Here is a 23333-nt window from a genome sequence, read left to right on the forward strand (position 1 = left end):
TCTGGAATTCAGGGTGGGCCTACCTTATTGGGGCAAGTGGTTCAATGGAGGGTTTACTCACATAGTAAGATGCTACTCTGTGTGAGTAAGGGCAGCAGAACTGAGCCATGTAGTGACAGCTTCTGTCCAGGAGCTCAGTTAACTGGCTTCTGTTTGATGCTTGCCTTAACCCCTTAACAAAATGATCTCCCACAATGGCAGAGAACTATCCAAAACTCCAAGTAGTGATCAGCTGTTGTGTGGAGAAAGAACTAGGTCAATCAAGTCACTGCCTTGTTCTGCAAGAAACAAGGATGGGGTACCAAGCTAGAGACTGGTTTCTGTATTCTGTGAAGTGTCAGGAAGCTATGAAGCCAGCTTCTGACCTGACTTGCAGCATTGTAAATCAGAAGTAACACCACTGAGTCAATGGAGCTAAACTACAGTAAAACTGGTTGACATGAACAGAGAATAAGGGGTCTGGCTTTATTTTAAATATGTTCCGGACCCACGCCCATCCTTATTAAATCATTGTGCTACAACCAGGTGTCTTATAAAAGAAAAATGAGTTGTGAGGGGGAGGGGAATAAGCAATTTCAGGCTGACTTTCTTGATGTAAAATGGCAAATGAACTGCCAACAACATCACCAATAAAGCAGGTCATTAAATCAAGTTTAATGGGGATCTGGATATAATTTTGAAGGAAGAAGAAATCTGGAGGTCCAGCTGTGAGCTAGATTTTTTTTCTTAGTTTAGAGATGAGGTAATATGGTCAAAAATGTAGTTATACAAAATGATCTTCATTATTTATTCTCTTCAAGAGCTTTTGTCTCACATTTCCTCACGTTAAAGATTTTTTTTTTATAGCAACAAAGCCAACCTTGCATAAGCCAACCAGCCATTTTCCTTTTGCTGAGTACCTCATCGTTACCAAGAGTAATGAAACTGATAGACCTGCAATACAACTGCAGGGCCCTTTGATCAATGACATTCCCACCGCTCCAGAGGAAGTTGTGATTGCAAATTGTCTCATACATTGGTATGCGCCCTTTATCAGGCAGTTTAGCTGAGAATGCATGAAACAGCCTAAAATGCAGCAGGGTTGATTCTGCAGTGCTTGGTTTTATCAGTAAACTAAGCTGCCAAGGATGGGAAAACACACAGGGCTACATTGTGCTTATTAGCTGCAGTCCCACATTGGGGGATGGAAACAGGGTGTGTTAGGGATGGACTGTACCTGAGAGATGCACAGACCCTACCTGACCATCCTGGCAAGCAGTCTGCACTATCTTTTAGGATTCTTCTTCCCCAGTGCAGCCAGCTTTCTCTGCAGGCCAGTGGAGAGAAGGGTTTCTGACACAGTCCCTATTTTCTCCTCACCCTCTTTCAAGGTGGCGTGAGTCCCTGCAGTGCATGGAGGGAGCTGTCTGAGTCCTCTCCCAAGTGCAATGGCTGCAATAATTCCTGGCTAGCCATGGGATGTGGAGTGGGGGTGGAGAAAGGCTCTTTGCATCCCAGCCCCCCAGGCAAGGAGGTAACGGACAGTCTGACCCATAGTGAGCAAATGTGTGTGGCAACTCTCGGCTATTTTCAGTCACTTTTCTGACCCCACCTGTGTTGGAAGATGGTGATATGAACAGCAGGTAGCTTTGTAGTTGTCTAGGCAGATAACAGCCAGGTCTTGCTGGGTGGACAGTACTGAGCCGGACGAATTCTTCACCCACCATCACAGGCTGTGTGATTATGTACCTTCTAAATGTTGAATTTTGGGAGACTGGAATGTTTTCCACATGGAAGCATGTGAAAAATAACTTTGAATTGAAAGTAAGAGAGAGTTGGGAACCCAGGCTCACTTCAAGCTTTGGGCAAGTCCATTTGGGCTCAAGCCTTCAAAAGTGTCCACTAATTTTAAGCACCTATGTTTTTGGATGACATATAAGTCAAGTACACCTGTGCAAAACAGGTTAAAATGTTACCACATCACAGTGGCTGCATTTTATACCTACCTTGCACTCACTTTGTAGAGGAGTAAATGTTTTTGGATGACATATAAGTCAAGTACACCTGTGCAAAACAGGTTAAAATGTTACCACATCACAGTGGCTACATTTTATACCTACCTTGCACTCACTTTGTAGAGGAGTAAATGATGACCCAAGGGGCATGACAATGGAGAATTACCCCACTTGGGTCCGATCTTAAGTTTGCATGTTAGAAAATCAGGGACAGAAAACCAAAATGCATTCCTAGTTATTTTTTTTCTGCAAAAGAATTTGCTTTGTGATATCAGGGAACAAGCTAAAAAATTGCCAAATTAGCCCTTAAAATCTCTTATAGCAAATTTTAAACTTGAATAGCATGAAAGGAGAAATCTAAGTATAGACTTAAAAAAAAAAGAGAGAGCGAGAGAGAGAGAAATACTTGCCTGGAATTCTATTTTGTGAAAGACTCAGTGATATTTGGATTTGAGTAATGTGAATTAGAAGAGAAGTCAAATAAACAGAAGAGGTCTTTGAAACATTTTAGTGCAAGGGCTATTTCTTAACACACACAAATCACACTGATTTCCTCTGAAATTTACCCCACACCGAGCCTCAAGTCCAGAGTTAGAAAAACCAGCAGAGTGCTCAAGTTTCTTAGCCGTTGGCTTGTCTGGCCTGGAATCACTGCTGGTTCTGGAGTCACATCAAAGACATAAGAACGGCCGTACTGGGTCAGACCAATGGTCCATCTAGCCCAGTATCCTGTCTTCTCACAGTGGCCAGTGCCAAGTGCCCCAGAGGGAATGAACAGAACAGGAAATCATCAAGTGATCCATCCCCTGTCGCCCATTCACAGCTTCTGGCAAACAAGCTAGGGACACCATCCCTGCCCACTCTGGCTAATCGTCATTGATGGACCTACGAATTTATCTAGTTCTTTTTTGAACTGTTATAGTCTTGGCCTTCACAACATCCTTGGCAAGGAGTTCCACAGGTTGACTGTGCGTTGTGTGAAGAAATACTTCCTTTTGTTTGTTTTAAACCTGCTGCCTATTAACTCAGCTCCCTCTTCCCATTACTTCTGATGTCCTTGCTGTCAGGAACAGCCTCCTCCCACCTGCTCCCTGCTTAAACTGACTGATATGTGCATTGGCTGATCTGATGGACCCCACAGTTGGGCCCATAAACTCAACCCCATCTCCCATCTTTGCTGGACCCTTGGTGGTGAAGTCTTCTCCATAAAAGGTCCCCAGCAGAGGAGGCTTCACCCTGCCCAGCAGCTTTCTGCTCCATTCACGGATCCTTTCCTCTGGTACATTCACCAGCCAGTCTCCCTTCCCACTGCCTGCCTGCTGGGACATGGACTCCCCCATCATCTTCCTGGATTTTTAGGGTTGCATGAGTGGGTGATTTCCTTCACTATAATAAATGCCCTGCATGGCAGCTTGGAAAATGAAACAGAAATTATTTAGGAAACATTTGATTTTTTTTCTTTCTCTTTTAAACTGCCCCTAACAAGAACCTAGATGGATACAAGTTGACAGACAGACCAATGCAGTGACTAAGAAGGAAATTTTCTTTTTTAAAGGATTTACTGTAAAACCCACCACCTGTTCAGACAAGGCCTTGATTGCAGTGGACAGAGGGGGAGGAATAAGTATCTGTGTTCTCCTCCATAAGCCACAATTCCCTAGCTCCTGGGATTATTTTTAGCAGTTTTGCACTCCCCTGTTTATTTTCTTTACACCAGTGCACATACTTCATTCCCTGTAACTTTGTTATTAACACAACAGCAGATGGAGAGCTCAGAGAAGGAAATTTCAGTGACTGAATGGCGCTTGCAGAAAGGAAAGTTTAGCCCTCAGTTCTAATAAAGTGCAATATATACAGCATATAAATCCCAGTTCCTATTGCGAATTGTCCTCTCTCCCAGATTCCACATCATGCTGCCTTTCACATGCCTTTCTGAATGTATTTGATGCTCTGGCAGGCTGTAGCTTCATCTGCTTTTCATTTCCTCGGATGCTCTCGGCATCAGATTCTTTTTTTTTTTTTTTTTTTTTTTTATGGTGAGCCGGTTGCAACACTCAGTCTCTGTGACTAGGGAGGTGTTTAGTCTGTTGCAGGTTTTCCCCCCCTGTAGCTAAAAGAGAAGGAGGGTGATAAAAATTGAGGTCATGGGAGTGTAAGTGGAAGGGACTTTACTGATGCAGAAAATCTGTCCAAACTGAAGGCATCTCATTAGATATGGGGAATCCTTCAAAGTAATCAAATCAACAGTGTAACACAAAATGTCCATGAACTTTCACATCCTTCTCATATCTTAGGTACTTATGTGGTCCCCATTACTGAAGTAGCTGAGCACCTCACAGTCTTTTTAATATATTTATCCTCACAACACCTCTGTGAGATAGAGGAGAGCTATTATCCCCATTTTTCAGATGGAAAACTTGGGCCCAGAGAGGCTAAAGGGGAGATTCACATAGCTCTTTAGGTGCTAACTCCCATTGAAATCAATGGGAGTTAAGTGCCTAAATGACTTGTCTAAGGTCACAAAGGAAGTCTGTGCCAAGGCAGTGAACCCAGGTTTACTGAAGTCCTAGGTTAGTGCTTTAACCACCAGACAATCTTTCTTTCTTAGTTCCTACCTTCTGATGCTCTCTGTGACTGTTGATTTGTTCATTGGTTCTTTTCTTCATCTCTGTGTTTTCCAACATCAATAACTCATTTGCTCAGAAAGACGGGCTGTTTGATAGTTTATAATTTTGTTTCCCTCCATTGTGCGTTCTCCTTCTATACTGGCATTAAGTCTTGAACTAATGCATTTTCAGTCTGAGTCCCGGTATTCCTTACTCTTAGTGTCTGGTTCTCTGATCATTACAGCAAGGTCACTTGGGAAGCCTTAGTGGCCTGAGCATCAGTTTGAAATATTAGATTCCCTAGCGCCACAACAAACTGGACCAGCCCTTTCAGTCTTTAATGGAGCCTGATTCTGCTCTGATTTATCCTGGCACTTTATAAGGGCTTAATCCTGAATGCTGTAGCTCACAAAAGCTTATGCTCAAATAAATTTGTTAGTCTCTAAGGTGCCACAAGTCCTCCTTTTCTTTTTGCGAATACAGACTAACACGGCTGCTACTCTGAATACTGAAACTAATGTGAGTTTTGTCATTGGCATCAGTGGTTAGGATTGTGCTGTAAATCCATATTAACTCCACCGGAATCAGTGGGGTCACCCCAGATTTACACTGTAAGAATCTGGTCCATTGGTCTTTTTGGAGGAGATCTTAGAAACTGGGGCTCTGTCTTCTCTGAATGACATTAAAGACTCTGGTGCTTTTCATATGCTTTTGCCCCAGTATCTTGGGCTGAAATGTCCTCTCTCCTTCACTGTTGTGCCATGGTATCAACTGGTATGTCTATCGAATGGGACCTACAACTTCAGTGGTTATATGGTTCAAGTGCTTTGGGATTAAAGGTACTATATAAAGATCTATATGTTAAAAATAATAATCATGATGCTACAAATGTCTGTGGCTTGCATCACTTTGTCCTGCTTCCAGAAGGGAACTATGCCACCTAGAACTTGCAGTGTCCTGGAAACGTTGTAGGAAGTTATATTAATAAATTCCACATACTGCTTTAATATTGTTGGGCCATGAAACAATTTTCAGTCTAACCAGTTTGCATTATGTTAAACAAACACGGAGGCTCCTAGTCCTAAGCGAGAGCAGCGTGTATTAATCACATTGTTTATAATGTGCTTATTTGCTATTTTGGAGGCGAAGCGTGTTTGACATTCCCAGTGCTCACTTAGCAGTGAACTTTGCTTTACGCTGGACACATCTCTCTTTTTCTGCAAACCGCAGTTACATTTTCCAGAGAAATGTTTACTGCTTGGGGGTCGCTGACATAATTTTAAACATCTGCCTGAGCTCAGGAAAGGGAACAATTTTAATTGTTTTCCTCGTGGCCTTTTAAAGCTCTGGTTACTCTTTTTACATTCTGAGCCATGTCACACTTTTACTTACTTCAAGCATCTTGAAATGCACAAAAAAGCAGTTATTTCAGACTCAGTGAACGTAAACAGTGCAGCCCTCACATGTTGTCACTTTGCTTTTACAACAGACATTGGAAATTGATTTGAGTGCTCATGAAAAGCTGACAGCCCTCGAAATGGAAATCTTGTAGAAGTACAGTCAAGGCAGTGACAGAACAAACTTTGCACACAGCATCTCAACCACCCACCAAAATGCCTCATACCTGGGAGGTGAGTGGGGCTTTCTCTTTTGGAGGAGATTTCCCACTGTTTCACCAGCAACGGAACTACTGGTCAGTGGCTGGAGACCGAGTATAGTCGGAGCACTGGCAAACACTTGTCATCTATGCATGCTCTGAGCATATGCACATGGAACTTGAGGATTCAGGTTTCACGCTTGGCTCTGCAGGAGTGTGGTTCATTTGGTAGCTGTTGAAGGCTGATTTTATTTTCTTTTGTGACCCCAGGAATTGCCAACTACAACAGTGTTCTGAAAATTTTGATTAGCTTGAATAAACTAAAGTGCTTGTCTTTGAAATGCTTGCAAAGGGTCTAACTTGGCTTCATGTCCCTCTGTTTGCTAAAAGGAACTAGCTTACACCACGAAACCTGAATGTGAGATAGATTTTGATGTTGTCTCATGAAAGAGGCTGTGGGATGGGGTGGATGCACCCTACACTAGGCAGGAAGGGGTTAATGAGAGCCTGTGGCTCAATTAGCCCTGCCCTTCTCCAAATTACAAGCTTGAAGGGAGGGTTTAAAAAGGGAAAAACCCAGCTCACTCGGGGGCTGGCTGGGAGGAGAGGAGGTCTTCTTATGCCAGGTATATCCCAGGACTACCTGAAGGAATGCCTCACTGGAGCTGGAGGATGTCTAGATCCTGGAGCCTCCCTAGGGACAGGCAAGCTTGGCATGAGGCTCCTAAATATACTTTGTTCCCTGGGACTATGTGGGCTTTCCTTTTGGAATCTGTGGAGGAGTGTGCCCAGGAAGGGGCTGGTAAAAGGTCTAGAGACAGGCTGTGGTAGGAAGCAGTGGGGCAGCACTTAGCTGCTTATTACAGGGTTGCTGGGCTGGAACCCAGAGCAGAGGGAGGACCTGGGTTTCCCTCCAGGCCCCCTGACAAAGGTGATGTTTAGGCCGTGGAAATAAAGTCTGGAAAGGACTTAAGTCTGTAGTTTAGCTGAAGACCCCGTGTGAAGCTGCTGGGTAATAGACATACAAGACATACGTATGGTCACCCTGGAATGGGGCGGCCATAGATGCCTGGCCAGAGGGCTCAGTCATGAGGAGAAGTAGATCACCACTGAACTGGAGCGGCTGTTCGTGGGTGGTGCCAAAGGAGAAGCACCAGGCTATGCCACATCCAACCACGAGAGCGTGCACAGTGGTGAGTCTGCTCTTCAACAGGCTGATTTCAATGGCAGGGATAGTGATTTGTTTAAAAAAATTGCAGCTATTTGAAAACTAGACCTGATTCTGTATCTGTAACGCCATCAAGCAGATGAGGCAAGAGACGGGAATATTTTCATTGTCAACCTTTGAAACAACCTGGGCAGCTTTTCAAAAGTGAAAAGGAACTCCTGCTCTTGCATTCATTACCGAAATGCCCCCTTGGGGAATGTATGCAGGTTCTGAGCTCTAGGTCCACCTCTTCTAGAGAAGAGCCTGAATAAATCTCTCTGTGGGTAGGTCTACACTGCAATAAAAACCCCACAGCAATGAGTCTCAGAGCCCAGGTCAGCTGACTCATGTGTGGGCTACAGGGCTAAAAATCGCAGTGTCAATGCTCGGGCTAGAGCCCAGCCTCTGAAACACCATCATGGGGTAGGGTCTCCAATCCAGGGCTCTAGCTTGAGCCTGAACCTGAACCGCTACACTGCAATTTTGTAGCCCTGTGACCAAGTCTGCTGACCCAGGCTAGCCATGGCCTTGCCATGGATCTTTTATCGCAGATTAGATGTACCCTGTTTCACAATCCTTATTTAATGCGAGCCTCTACCACGCCCAAAGGGAAGGAGCAAAATCGCTACGCTCATTTTTCAAATGGTCTGATTGAGTAACATAGGGTCAATTTTTCAAAAAAGCTCAGGAGGGCTGAGCTTTCAAGTACTGAGAAACCACAATTCAAGCCAGACTTTCAAAAGAGCCTAGCTCCCATTTAGGCCCCTAAATAGGAGCCAGATTTGCAAAAGGGCTCAGAAGTGCATGTTGGGTGCTGGCCCGAGTTGTGGGTGCTGCTGACCTCTGTTTAAATTCTGGCCATAAAATCTAGAAAGTCACGTAGGAAGGTCACATACCTGGCTTAAGATCACATAGGAAGCTGGCAGCAGAGCTGTGAATATACCTCCATCTTGTCCGTAAGGCTTATAGTTTGTCATCATAAAAAAAAAAAAAAAAGGAAAAGATGCATTTTAATCATAGCAAACATTCACGGGTTCAAAAATTTAATGTCTTTTAAAGAATGAGAAGCCATTGGACATAATGTATCATTACTGTAATCTTGTTTGTCCTCGGAAATCATGAGAAGTCAAATGAATACTCTTTTACAGCAAAAATTGTTTACAACCATCTCAAGTCTATACTCTACTTTGCCGGGTATATAGAGAGCCCAGTTAACAAAAAAAACCACATGGAGGCATGTTGATTAGGGTGCTGGGTTGGGTGAGGAAGGCTGTGGCTTTGTATGACTACAAGATTCTAAAAAAGATTGCCTCTTTCTATGGAGATCAGGAGCTGTCATAATTAACTACAACAAATTCTGGAAGGGATATTAAACCTTGTGCTTCAGAGCTTTAGCCAATCTCTGACGATTAGAAGCCAGGTTGATGCCTAAGTAGGGGCCAGATCCCTGCATAGGACTATTATGGTGCTCTGACACTTTTTTCTAAAGCATCTAGTGCTGACCACTGTCAGAGACAAGACACAGGGCTGGACAGACCTCGGGTCTGATGCAGTCTGGCAAGTCCTGTGTTCCTATGAAAAAAGCAGTAGAAGCCATGATTTCTGTCCCAGTGCTGACAAACTCAGAGTTACAGTGGCTATGCTGTGATGACTTTTCAGAAGTGCTCAGTGTTGGGCCAATTCTGCTCCCAGTGAAATCAGCTGGAATTTTACCTGACTCCAATGGGAGCCAGAGATAGGCCAACCACCGGGTCCTTTTGAAAATCCTACCCCCTGAGAATCATCTGCTTCTGTTGATTATGTGGGCAGTGTAAGATTTTTTTGGCATACTCAGCTATTTATTTCCTTGTTTTTTATGTGCTGGTGTTTTGTAAATGATGGGATTACTAAATGCACTGTTGTCCTAGGTAACCTTAGCTGGTTCTTGAAATGGAGATTTTGGTTTTTGGAGTTACGATCTAAGTACAGTTTTCTCCTGACATATTAGCAGAACACAGGAGCAACCTCTAATTTTCCTGTTTTGTCATGTCCACATTTATAACTATTTGTACTTTTACGGGTGCTCTGAATGTCTCTAGCATATTTTCACTGTTTCTATTTTTTCTGACTATTAAATGCAATTTATGAAACCTGGAAAAAATATCCAGCTATGCTGGCTGATTGCAACTAATAATTCCCTTTCTTGGTTGGAGCTGGGGAGGTGATGGAAAGATTGACAGTTCACACCTGTTTTTGTCATAAAAGATGCCTTTAACTTCAGACAGGCTCAGTAATACTTCTGCTGAAATCTTCAGTTGTTACAAATTCCCTTTCGCTTTGCTACGTGCAATCATTTATTTTATGGTGTAGACTACTTTGTATAGTCAGGACATCATCAAATCCAATATTTTACTTGGCAATGGCTCTCGGTCACAAGCTCAGCCGCTCAGAATTTCTCATCGCTAGCAATCAGCAAAACCCAGGCAGGCTCTTACCATCTGCTAATGGACTTATGTGGAGAAGAGGAGGATTAACAAAGAGGTGATCTCAGCCACTCATGCTTTGCATGATGCATGCATGGTAATGTAACAATCATAATTTCAAGAGCTGCATGCTGATGATCAGAAATCCTAATCAGTAGTTACAGCTGTAGATTGCTAGCTCACGGTTCTATAGAAGCTTGATCCTGAAGGCCATTAGCGACTTGAAATGAAAACCTATTCCTTATCTAAATTATTTTCCATCCAATGGGTGTGAATGAACACACACACACACACACACACACACACATACGTTTGTTATTTCAGGGGTTTAGGGGGAGGGAATACTTGTGGGTGTTGGGCTGTGCACATTAGTTTGATACTATGAGGTTCCTCATTCCTTTATTAGGAAGTACTATAGTGTTGGTCTAGACACTACGGTCTAGATTCTCCAGCTAGCCAGAGGAGTGCTCATCAGGTCTGGAGAGGTGGATCCAGGAGGACCCTGACCAATGGGGCAGTTGCCCTGTGTAAAATAGAGCAGCCTGAAGGCTACACTGATCTTTGCTGGGTGCCAGTGATACCCAGGAACCATTCTGGCAGCTGAGCACTAGCTGGATGCAGGGATATCTTGCCCAGGCCTTCGTTTCATTGGCCATGCCCTCTGGTCACATGATGATGTAGGAGTTACCATCATGACTCAGTGCATCCTGGGAATTCCCCTATCCTGGGAGCATCCTGTGGTGGCTGGCCCCACTCACTTTAGGGAAGCTTTTCCTCCAGGAGCTGTGCAAAGCAGCCACAGAGCACTGGCAAATAGAGTGGGTCTTACAGAAGCTATACGGCAGTGTCTAGTCAATTACCGTAGCAAACCTTTTCTCAGGGATCTGAAGGCTGGGCTGCTGACATTGAAGGGCTTAATATAAAGAAGGCCCACAGAGAGTTGGATGGACTTTGCAAAGAGTAGGGTGACCAGATGTCCCAATTTCATAGGGACTGTCCCGATTTGTGGGTCTTTTTCTTATATATGCTCCTATTACCCCCCACCCTCTGTCCTGATTTTTCACATTTGCTGTCTGGTCACCCTAGCAAAGAGCAATGTGGAATCTGTCACATTTTTGCCTTCCCAACTGTTTTGGTACCTGGTGACCCACTGTTCCATCCAAGAACTACTCCTCAAAGCCCCGCATTATGGTGACCCAGCTTCAGCTAGAAGTAGCCTAACTGTGACTCCCCTCCTCCCCGAGAATTTCTCCAAGTTGATGTCACTCTATCACATTCACACTTGGTCTCTATTTTTTTTTTTGAAAGGGCAATAAGAATTGATGGAGAGATTGAACATAGGGGGATGATATATATGGAATGGGATGACTCATGAATTTATTAATGGGCTATGGAACCTTTGGCTACTAGGTCATTGGTTCCAATAAAGCCAAGATCAGTGTTTACTGAACATCATCTTTTGATGGACAGTCAACAGCCTAGGTGGAATGGGTTCGTTGTTTTAATAAGACTCCTAGTCAGCAGGTATCTACAGAAGGGAGAACCTCACTAATTTGGCCCCATTGAATCAATCATAGAATATCAGGGTTGGAAGGGACCTCAGGAGGTCATCTAGTCCAACCCCCTGCTCAAAAGCAGGACCCATCCCCACTTAAATCATCCCAGCCAGGGCTTTGTCAAGCCTGACCTTAAAAACTTCTAAGGAAGGAGATTCCACCACCTCCCTAGGCAACACATTCCAGTGTTTCACCACCCTCCTAGTGAAAAAGTTTTTCCTAATAGCCAACCTAAACCTCCCCCACTGCAACTTGAGACCATTACTCCTTGTCCTGTCCTCTTCTACCACTGAGAATAGTCTAGAACCATCCTCTCTGGAACTACATCTGAGGTAGTTGAAAGCAGCTATCAAATCCCCCCTCATTCTTCTCTTCCGCAGACTAAACAATCCCAGTTCCCTCAGCCTCTCCTCATAACTCATGTGTTCCAGACCCCTAATCATTTTTGTTGCCCTTCGCTGGACTCTCTCCAATTTATCCACATCCTTCTTGTAGTGTGGGGCCCAAAACTGGACACAGTACTCCAGATGAGGCCTCACCAATGTCGAATAGAGGGGGACAATCACGTCCCTCAATCTGCTCGCTATGCCCCTACTTATACATCCCAAAATGCCATTGGCCTTCTTGGCAACAAGGGCACACTGCTGACTCATATCCAGCTTCTCGTCCACTGTCACCCCTAGGTCCTTTTCCGCAGAACTGCTGCCTAGCCATTCGGTCCCTAGTCTGTAGCTGTGCATTGGGTTCTTCCGTCCTAAGTGCAGGACCCTGCACTTATCCTTATTGAACCTCATCAGATTTCTTTTGGCCCAATCCTCCAATTTGTCTAGGTCCCTCTGTATCCTATCCCTGCCCTCCAGCGTATCTACTACTCCTCCCAGTTTAGTATCATCTGCAAATTTGCTGAGAGTGCAATCCACACCATCCTCCAGATCATTTATGAAGATATTGAACAAAACCGGCCCCAGGACCGACCCCAAGGGCACTCCACTTGACACCAGCTGCCAACTAGACATGGAGCCACTGATCACTACCCGTTGAGCCCGACAATCTAGCCAGCTTTCTACCCACCTTATAGTGCATTCATCCAGCCCATACTTCTTTAACTTGCTGACAAGAATACTGTGGGAGACCGTGTCAAAAGCTTTGCTAAAGTCAAGATACAATACATCCACTGCTTTCCCTTCATCCACAGAACCAGTAATCTCATCACAGAAGGCGATTAGATTAGTCAGGCATAACCTTCCCTTGGTGAATCCATGCTGACTGTTCCTGATCACTTTCCTCTCATGTAAGTGCTTCAGGATTGATTCTTTGAGGACCTGCTCCATGATTTTTCCGGGGACTGAAGTGAGGCTCACTGGCCTGTAGTTCCCAGGATCCTCCTCCTTCCGTTTTTTAAAGATTGGCACTACATTAGCCTTTTTCCAGTCATCTGGGACTTCCCCCATTTGCCACGAGTTTTCAAAGATAATGGCCAATGGCTCTGCAATCACAGCCGCCAGTTCCTTTAGCACTCTCGGATGCAACTTGTCCGGCCCCATGGACTTGTGCACATCCAGCTTTTCTAAATAGTCCCTAACCACCTCTTTCTCCACAGAGGGCTGGCCATCTATTCCCCATGTTGTGATGCCCAGCACAGCAGTCTGGGAGCTGACCTTGTTCGTGAAGACAGAGACAAGATTGCTGGGAGTCTGGGCAAAAAAGCCAGTGACCGAAGATGGTCCCCCTAATCTAAATTCCCCTATTGCCTCAACTGGTTGTCCCATCAGAGATCAAGCACAATGGGCCTGATTCTCTACTGCTTTGTACCTTGTGTCGTCATTTAGACCTGTCCAACATGCTACCAAATCAGAATGGAGGCCTTGCACTCATTTGGCACAGGTGTGAATGACAACACAAATACCAGGTAGCAGGGAATCCAGCTGATTGGTGAGGCAGCATGAGGAGGCTTGCATTGCCATGGTTCTTCTGTGAAGCTACACTGTGAACGTTGCAGGGGCATCAGTGTGGCACCTTTCAGAAGCACTTGGTTCCCTTAAAACCATGAAAACCCGCATCCCTTCAGTAAAATGCTGCATTGTCGTGTTCTCCCAACAGCTCTCCTATTTATCAGGAACTCAGCCAATCAACCCGTCTCTGGACTATCAACTTCCTTTCACCATCTCTGCCTTTTTCAGCAGTTTTTAAAGGGCACCATCACTGCTGCTTTTGCTGCACCGGGTTGATAATTGTGCTAACAGAACGAACACCAACATCAGGGTGATTATGCTGAAAGAAGCTGTGTCCAGCATTTTTCCATGGTGCCTTTAGTCCCCTGGCCAGTAGGGAGTCTTGCAAATTAAAAACACTGCACAGATGGGCTACCTCTGGGAAGTTGAGTGGGGTTAGCCTGCAGACCTAAGTTTTAAGAGGCTTGTGGCTTAGAGACTACACCAACCAGATCAGCCCTAATTACCTTAGAACGATTCATTGCTGATCACCGTTTTTTCTGGGGAAAAGCAAAGACCTATAACAGAGCTGCTGTAGCAGGAAGACTGGACTGTGTCTCATCTCTAGAGAGTACTATGGGGTATTTTGGCAGAACGCAATGGAAAAAACATGGACTATGACTGTCTTTGCAGCTCTTGGCCATGTAGATAACTTAGTTTGTTTCCAGCCCTGCCAGACCCCTTTGCCTTAATTAGCACAAACAGCCCAGAGAAAAGAAAAGAAATGTCTCCCTCTGGCTTCTCCCTGTTCCATAGTCCACACAGATCTGAGCATCCAGCAGATTCTGGCATTCGTGAACTAGAAGGAGATGGTGCAAATTACAACTCCTGTCATCTCTGGCTTGACGTTTCAGAGCTCTGGAGTCAGCTTTGAATTATCCCTGCAGGATTGACTTTTTGTTTTATATGTTAAGTGGCTTGGCTCACAACTGTCTGATTTTTCCAAATGGCATAAATCTATAGACATTTGCCTTTGGCTCAGAAAGTTCCCCAATTGGAAGTCATGACAAATGAGTTTCCCAGAGCCAAGGTCAGCATCTGGAGTCAAATAATGAGATAAAGGCCCGCCCCCGCCCTCCCAGAACCCCCCCAATCAAACAAAAAACCACTTTAGTTATTTTTCACATGCCTTGAAATTGCTGTTATCCATCCTGTGCCCCAAACCACATTCCAGCCCGGTCCTGTGAACCTAGGCACAGGAAGAGCTGGCACCATTCTCCACTAAGTCTGCCATTGCCACTGAAGATGAAAACCTCCTGTAGAGCTATACATGTAACACCCTGGAAGGATTCCCCTACCTTCCCTTCCAGCTTCCTGAGCTAGGCTTTGGACCAACCTAAGCTGTTAGCCCTTGGAGAAACCAGTGTCCTGAGAGCAGGCTGGGAGTCCTCCGTCAGTGCTATCCAGACCTCCAGTCAGGATGGATGTAGTTGTAAAGAACTAGCAAGCATTATCCTCTATTCCCAGCAACCAGGGGTGCACCTAGTGATGGGGCATGCTGGGTGAGGGGTTAGGGTGAAAGGGGGCTTGACCAGAACACTTTGGGCTCTGCCTATTATTCTGGGCCATGGCCAGCAACCTGGGCTGTTCCACGGGATAAAATAAAAAGGGTAGGGAGGTGGGATGGGGTGAACACAGCTTTTCCACATCTGCTACAGTCCGAGTTAGAACTGCCCCTCCCAGCTGGTGCAGTGAGAGCTCCTTCTCCTGTTCAATCTGTTTAACCATCAGGTTGATCTCATTTACAGTTGATCCCCTAGAGCAGCTCAGAGCTGCAACCCTTCCTCTTGTGAGGTGAAACATGGAGTTGAGCCCCCTGTACCTCATTCTGTGTGTGGAGGTTCCTTGGGTTGGGTGTGGGGAGAGGGAAAGTTCCCCTGTTTCTGGCTGGCTAGCTGGCTAGTTGCCAATTAGCATGGAAAACAAACCTGCCTCCCTCCCAGAATAGGATCTTCCTGGGGCCTGCCAGCTTATCACACCAATAGAACTCAAAACCCAGTAGGAAACACTTGACTGACATTCTGCTGCCAAAAATATTAAAGGTTAAAATAATCCCTGGCAGGACAGCTCTCCCCTGCTGCTCCCAGGTGGAGGATACAGTGACTCCAGCTCTGCCTTTGTTTCCTGTGCCTCTTTTAAATTAGTGAGTGAATTTAGTGCACAAGAAAGTGAGGGCCAAATAGCCCTGGCTAGAGCCAGACATGATGTGGAGGGTGGTGTGCAAACTTCCTTCTCAATGCACCTCTGTCAGCACACTCTAGTCTGATTAGAATTCATTATAACAATTTATTTGTATTATCATAGCACCTAGAAGCCCCAGTCATGGCCCAGGACCCCATTGTGTTAGGTGCTGTACGAACACAGAACCATAAGATGGTCCCCGCCCTGAAGAGTTTCCAATCTAAATAATAGTTTTGACTTGAAACATTTCCTAGTAGTCCTAGTCTTGGGCCTTTCTTGAACTGAAATTGCCAGGTGTTTGGGGCTATAGTGGGATACAGCTGAGCTCAAATTTGGGTGAAACAGATGGTTCGTCTGTGACATTCTAGGTGGGGGAGTAATTCACACAAAGGCCAGGAAGTTGCAGATTGAGGTAAACAGGGTGAGGAAAAATATCCAGCAAATAATATACTGCAAACCACAGAAAAGTAGAGAAGGGAGCAGGGAGAATTGCCTTTCGATTGTAGCCACAGTTTTGAGTTCTGGGCTGACGCACCTTTTCTTTTTCACTTTGCGTAAGTCAATATTGAAGCTGTCTTTTGTAATCTTTAATTTGATTAATGTATTTCTCCCTCCAACTGCCTGGGTGCTGAGTTACATTTCATGGATAAACAAGGGGCCCCATTCTGCTCTCATTTACTCTGTCTAAAAGTCAGTCAGCGAAGTTACCACCATGTAAAATCAGCGTGTGTGTGAGCGAGAGAAAGTGATTAGGATGCTAGTTTGGGAGACCCCTGCTCTACCACAGACTCTGTGACTTTGGGCCAAGTTACGTAGTTTCACTCAGCCTCAGTAAAATACGGATAATAGTTTCCACCTCACAGGATTCTGGGGAGTGCTCAGATAACGGTAACTGGGGGCCATATAAGTACCTTAGCAAGACCGAGTAACAAGCCCAATTTTTTGGACACTGCCATGTCTTCAGCTGGTGTACACAGGTATAGTTCCATTGAAATCCACGGATTGATACTGCTCTTTTACACCAGCTGGAGACCTGACCCCACAGTGTTTGTTTTGCATTTTGATGTTTATATGCTCAGTTATGTAGCATATTAATATAGTGCTAGATACGTAGCTTAAACCTCTGGGGTCTTCTCACCAAGAAGTCTTGCGCATCATGTTTCAATTTAACACATAATAAAACTTTTCCTCTTCAAAGCACTGTGTAAGCACTGGCTGATAAATCCTCAAAGTAACTCCCTGAGAAGCAGGCAAGACTGATTATCCACATTCTACTTTACCTCTTTCACTGAGTTCCCAGTAAGGCCAAACTTCTCAAGAGTGATCTCTAATTCTGTGTGCCTCTGTTTTTGAGTCTTATTTTTCTGGCGGGCTGAGCACCTGCCACTTGAGTTGAAGTCAATAAGATCTGGCACCTTTGAATATCAGGCCCCAAATATGTTGAGCTGGGCACCCAAAACCCGAGGCCACCAGAATCACAGGCCACAGCTGAATATTTTGGCCTGACTATTCGTATCTGCTGAGGAGAGGCCCAAGAATGGGAGAACAAGTCTGGATTAAGACAGATGGATTGGCAGAACAGTAAGGGGCAAGCTGGTAGATCAGTGCTCAGGTGGGTCAACCACGTCCAGCTTAGTTTCAGTCAGCAATGTCAATTACCCATGCCCAAGAGTACCCAGCTCTCCTCAGGTAAATTTTAAGACACACTTACTGAGGAATGTTGACTAAAAATTGCACCAGACAACCTGAGCAGCCTCCTTTGGATCCAATGTCAAACTTCCAAACATCAGATTGTTTTCCTTAATGCCATAGTGCCCTACTGAAAACTAGCCTGAGAGGCAGGGAGCCTGGTATCCTTGGCACCTTGTACGGTCACTTATGCCAGTGCCACTGAGTGCAAGATGCTTCCCTTCTGATCAGGAGGCCTTTCACTCTCTCTTCGTGCTGGTATAAATGTTGACAGAAGGTACAGGGCAATGGAGGATCAGGCCCAGGAAGTTTACAGCATCTTGAATAGCTTGAATCATCAACTAGGGTTGCCAATTTTGGTTGGACATACTCCTGGAGGTTTCATCACATGATATAATCTTTAATTAAAGATTAATCTTTAATTCCTGGAGACTCCAGGACAATTCTGGAGGGTTGGCAACCCTATCATCAACACATACTTTGAACCCATGGATCATCCCCTACCTGCATATCCCTGGAGAATTTGGTTGTTTTGTGCAGCTAATTTAATAGAGTCATGCACTAATGACTCTGGTAAATACTTCGCCAAAGAGAAGCTCTATCGTTCTTTTTCTTAAAGGCGTATGACAAACAGATTTGCTTAAGAGGGTGGGATATATACATCTTTTCTAAATATTAAGTTAGGAGCTCACAAGGTTTGCTTACTACAGTCTAACTAAGGTGTGCTTATTTACAGACAACGTGACTCCACAAGGAGCAGGTTATTGGAGTCAATGTGTTTCAGATCTCAAACACAGAGTATTTTGCAAACTGTGGAGAGCACTACCTTACTTTTACCCTCTCAAGAAATCCTACAAAACTCGGATTTAATCTCTTGGCAAAATTTGGCTACCTTTTTGATTTCTTTTAGGGTTTACACACATTTTGTACTATAAGTAGTAAAAAAGGAGAGAGCTATAAATTCACAATCGTCCATAGCTTCAATAAATCTGAAATTCACCCCATCCAGAGGTCTATCCAACACTTAGTTCCCACTTAAACTGTCCTTTGGAGACTTAAGTGGTGCATAACGCTTATGTTGGCTTTCAGCGCAGGGATACATTTTACTCGAGGTGCATTGAGTTGTGCACGGGACTCATAACTGGAATAGCATGCAGCACAGCATGTAAACCAACAAAGTAGTGTTGGAGCCTGGGGCTATTGTAACAGAAGTCACTTCAGGTCAGGATTCATTGACAAAGTAGGAGCCTAGTTCTCGGCAGAGGGTATTATGGATTAGGAATGAGACACATTGGCAGAGGTCTGCTGGGCCCAAGAATAGACTCGCAGGTGACAAGTGATGTGAATTGGCAAAGCTATAGGTCAGGAGTGTAAAGTTGGAATAGCAGGGATGCTTTGGGTCATGGCTGAGGAGCATTGGCACCACCAGGATCTCAAGTTTGCACTCTGCCTTGTTCTAGTCAGTGCTATCTGCCCAATACATTCACAGAGGCACCAAGTTCATGCAAGTCAAATTAGCATGAAAGAATAATTCTCTACAAATAGTCTAGCATGCACTCAGTATTGGATCTGAAATAACTGTTGCTCTTTTAACTGAGTTCAGGTATTCTCCATCATGTAAAGGACTGTGACTGTGTGCACTCATCTCTCGTGAGCACCTCCTGTCGGGTGTGTGTGAACCTGCACTCTCTATTTCTCTGCTCGCAGTGTCCACTGTTGGCAGTTACCCTCGTCAGGTGGTTCTTCAGTGGCTCAGCCCTCTGGCCAAGTCACACAGAGTCTCATCACATGAAGGAACCACCTCTGGGGTAACAAAAGTCCAACAGGACCTATCACTGTGCCCTTGTTGGCATCTTTAGCCCTGTCTTTGGCCTCAGTTCTCACGCCCTTCTGGGCTAGCTTGAAGTCTATGTCTGTCCAGGTATAGAGGACCGCCCCCAGTGCTTTCTCCCTGGAGACTAAGTCCTGCTCTTAATTTGGGCTTCTAAACAAGCCTTATTCCCTTCTCAGAGCTTAGGCCACCCTGCTACTCCTCTGGGTCCCAACTCAGGGACCCTACAAAAAGCAGTGAATACTGCTGCAGCTTCTCCTGCTATTCCCTGCGCCACTTCCCACATAGCCCCTTCCTTTTCACCCCGACCTCAGGGCTGAATTTCTTCCTCATGCAATGCCAATGTCACCAGAACCCATCTTTTGGTTCTCCCTTGGGCTCCAGCAAGGAGCATCTTCCTTGTTCCTCTGGTTCCTGACAGCAACTGACTAGCTCAGACCCTGCAGCTCTTCTTATCTGAGCCTGCTGAACTCTGATTGGCTGCTTCCCTGCAGCCTTTATAGGCAGGCCTGGAGGACCTACCTTAACTGCTTTTCTGGGGCGGAGTGTGGTAGAACCGTGAGGCCTCTATCAGGGTGTCTCAGAGGGCCTGGTACACCCCACCACAAGGGCATAGCAAAGTTGGAGGGCCTTCTGAATCATACTACATGCCTCTTATCTGTCCATTAAAGGATGGATCCTAAGCTTAGATGCATAGTGCCCAGCACTGCTTATCTCAAAACACCTGAGGTCCACTAACAGGATTCTAGGACTTGACCCCTGCTAACGTGCCATGTCAGATTCTTTCAGGGCACCTGTGGTTAGATTCTACCTCTAAAAGCCATTACACTCACTTCCTGTTGGTTTTTGTCTGTAGTGTCCTCTCTTGGTTTTCTGTCCAACATAAGATCCTGAATATTACCTAGTCTCTAGAGTCACAATGCAACCTGAGAACCATAATCAGAAATACTAGCAAGAAGGTAGAAAGAATTATACTTTTTTTCAGGAAATCTGTCTTCTCTGCCATGGTAAATACTCAGAGACACTTGTTTCATGCAAAAGAGGCCAAAGCAGCACATATGTGGTCCATAGGCTGAAAGGGTATGAGAAGTCAGTCCTTCCTAGAAATTGAGCTGGCAGAGGGGTTCACTTTTTGGGTGAAATCCTGGCCCCCCTGAAGTCAATGGCAAAATTTCCATTGACTTAAATAGGGCCAAGATGGACCCTAAATCAATATCTCTACCATGGATCATCACCCTCTACTTTCCACAGGGCACAAATACTCTTTTCCAGGCTTTAGGGCCAGTCCAATGGTGGGGTTGTTTATGGTAGTCCAACTGAAGTCAATTGCAAAAGTCCCATTGACTTTAGAGGGTTCAAAATTTGGCCCTAACATGTTCTATGTCTTTTGGGCAAGATCAAGCCTAGAATAAATCTAACGTCTGATTAATCATTTTCTTTGGGCAGTATTTTCTACCCTTGCAGGAGGATGTATTTGACAATCTAATAGGCTCTTCTGCCTCTGACTACTATGATACTATCCATTGTTGTATGTAGTGTTATTGTAGCCATTTTGGCCTCAGGATATTAGGAAGACAAGGAGGGTGAGGTAATATCTTTTATTGGACCAACTTGTGTTGGTGAGAGAAACAAGCTTTCAAGGTACACAGAGGTACATATCCCAGACCTGAGGAAGAGCTCTGTATAAACTTGAAATCTTGTCTCTGTCACCAACAGAAGAGATTACTTAACTCACCTTGTCTCTCTACTATGATATCCAGCTAAGCCTGGCAGCAAAGCTCAGAAAGGTGCTCTAAACTGTCATGCCAGGAGTGGCACTGCTATGTAAAAATAGCTGTATGCAGAAATGTTATTTTATTGCAGCGGTTGCTATAGTTTCTCTTCTGGCAGGGATTCCCTTCCAATAAGCTCTGGTTTTTGAGGGGGTGTTAGAAGTCAGCTGTTTCAATTCACATCAGGCTGAACCTTGGCATGAAGACATGCATATGTAAAACTTATCCCCCTTCGTGTCCTCAGAACATTTCTTGATGCACACGCTGCTGTTGCACAAGAGTTATGGGCTCAGATACAAAGTTCGTCTTAAATCACAATTTGAGTTTCCAGTACAATGGGACATTATTACAATGCAGAGGTAGCCAAAGGAAAAGCCAAGCGCAGTAACGATTCAGCCACCCAGGTACAATAAAATGAGCTCCAGTACGAACGCAAAGCTTGTATCTCATATTGTTCCTTATTTTTTTCATACTGTGCTTTATTCTTTCCAAGGACTGGACAGAAAATGAGAAACATCTTGTGGGCTCATCTACCACAAGGCAACTTACATTTGCTCTGAGCAGCAAGTGCTGAATGAACTGGAATGCAAAGTTAGCAATTTAACAGGTTCTTACCCTGAGACACTCCTCCTTGACGTACAGTTTGGATGGCTGGTGTTATAACATTGCATAGCGGTTGCACAACAAATTGAAAAGGAGCTTCACATGGGAAATTCACCCTTGTACAGCGAGCCAGCCCCAAGTGTTATGCCTCACTTTCATCCCACTTAAGCCACCAGGGTTGCAGTGGTGCATAGGCCTTGTGTCTGCACAGGGGTGAATATCCCCTGTGGGGCTTACACATCAGTAGAGCTGGCTGAGAAACTGAAAAAGAAAATTCCCCAAAATGTCGGCACTTCTTGAAGTTATTTTCATGCTCCAGATTTTGAAAATGAATATTTTGTTATTTGTTTGAATGTTTTCACAAAAACTCCTATAGGCATTTAATTTTTTTTTGGCTTTTTGGGGTTTTCCTTCCCCCTTTTGTTTTTTCCTTTTTCCATTCTACCACTGAAAAGGGGTGTGTGTGAAAACGAGAGGACAAACCCATTAGTTGTAGAGTTTTGTTTTGTTTTTTAGAAACCCCCCTGGGTTTGACGGTCTTAGATTGGTATAAAAGATAATTGTCCTTTTTGGGGAAAAGAGAAGCAAGTTGAAATGGGTGGGAGCTATCATTGTTGTTAAAGTCTAATCCTGTTTCATCCCAAGTGGTGGTTGGGATTTGGCTGGAGCCGGTTAAGGTGGCAATGCCCTGTCTGATGAGGACATATCTCAGGATCATGGTGACAAAGGCTCTGGGCCCTAGGAGATGAGTGAAGTTTGCTCCAGTAGCCAATTTTTCTCCCAAAGTTTCTTTCTTGAAGGACCCCAAAAGGCAGAATAGCCCATCCCATTATTAGTTTGTCCATCAATTTTGACACACCAATTTTGATTAATTGATTCTGGTCCTCTGCTCCTTTTTGTTTATTGGGCATGATTTTAACACAGTCCTTGAGTTACATCAATAGGCCTTTTTGTTTGGACTAATTTAGTCCTTTTGTCTCACTTGTGCACCTTTTCCTATTAACGTATTATTGGTTAATGTGACATCTTATGAACTTACATTTACTCTTTACAGTTGAGCTCACAATTAGGGTAAACTTGGAGGCCTAATTATTACAACTCCTTTCCTACATGCAGCCTGCAGTGTTCCTGAAGCTCCTTCTGTCCTCAGTATAAAAACAGCCTGTGCAGGCTTTCTGGCATCCCTGTGGAAAGTTGTCAGTGATGTATGAGATGAAAAATCCCCTCTCAGGGGACATGGAATCTGTAGACAGTTCTTTGAAATCCCCAGCTAAGATAGTCTCAGAGCAGCTCATCATGCCAAAGCTTCAGAAAAGGGAAAGGACAGGGATCTATTTAAAAAATAAGTGTTTTTCCCTCCCTCAGTCCTACCTTTCTTGTACCCTCTCTGTTCCTCCCCCATAGGAGCCTTTGTTGGGGTGCACCCAGCCAGGAACTTTTCAACTTTCCCTGTACATGCATTCCCATTCAGATCGTCACAGTGCCAAGTACTGGCCCTTTTAAATAACACTGTTTTAGGCTGGACAAGAGGGGAGCTGAGACGTCTTCTTTCATGCTGTTTTATTATCTCAGCCTCGCACCCGTTTGCCTCTCGTCCATTTGCTTCCTCCTGTCTGATACCTAGATTGTGCACTCTCTGGAGTGGGGGCCCCTCTTTGTTACTTGACCATACCTAGCTCCGTGGGGTTCTGATCTTTGACTGGAGCTCCTAGGGGCGACTGTTACAGACATAGCATAGAATACCAGGGTTGGAAGGGACCTCAGGAGGTCATCTAGTCCAACCCCCTGCTCAAAGCAGGACCAATCCCCAATTTTTGCCCCAGATCCCAAATGGCCCCCTCAAG

The 23333-nt window shown here is 44.7% G+C and overlaps 1 protein-coding gene across 2 annotated transcripts in view; it reads left to right on the top strand.

Moving 5' to 3' along the window:
• TRIM16 (tripartite motif containing 16) overlaps positions 1-23333 on the top strand; it is a 113952-nt gene that overhangs the window by 18057 nt on the left and 72562 nt on the right. The window lies entirely within an intron of this gene.

This window comes from Caretta caretta, chromosome 14 (assembly GCF_965140235.1).
Source record: "Caretta caretta isolate rCarCar2 chromosome 14, rCarCar1.hap1, whole genome shotgun sequence".
Taxonomy (NCBI): domain Eukaryota; kingdom Metazoa; phylum Chordata; order Testudines; family Cheloniidae; genus Caretta; species Caretta caretta.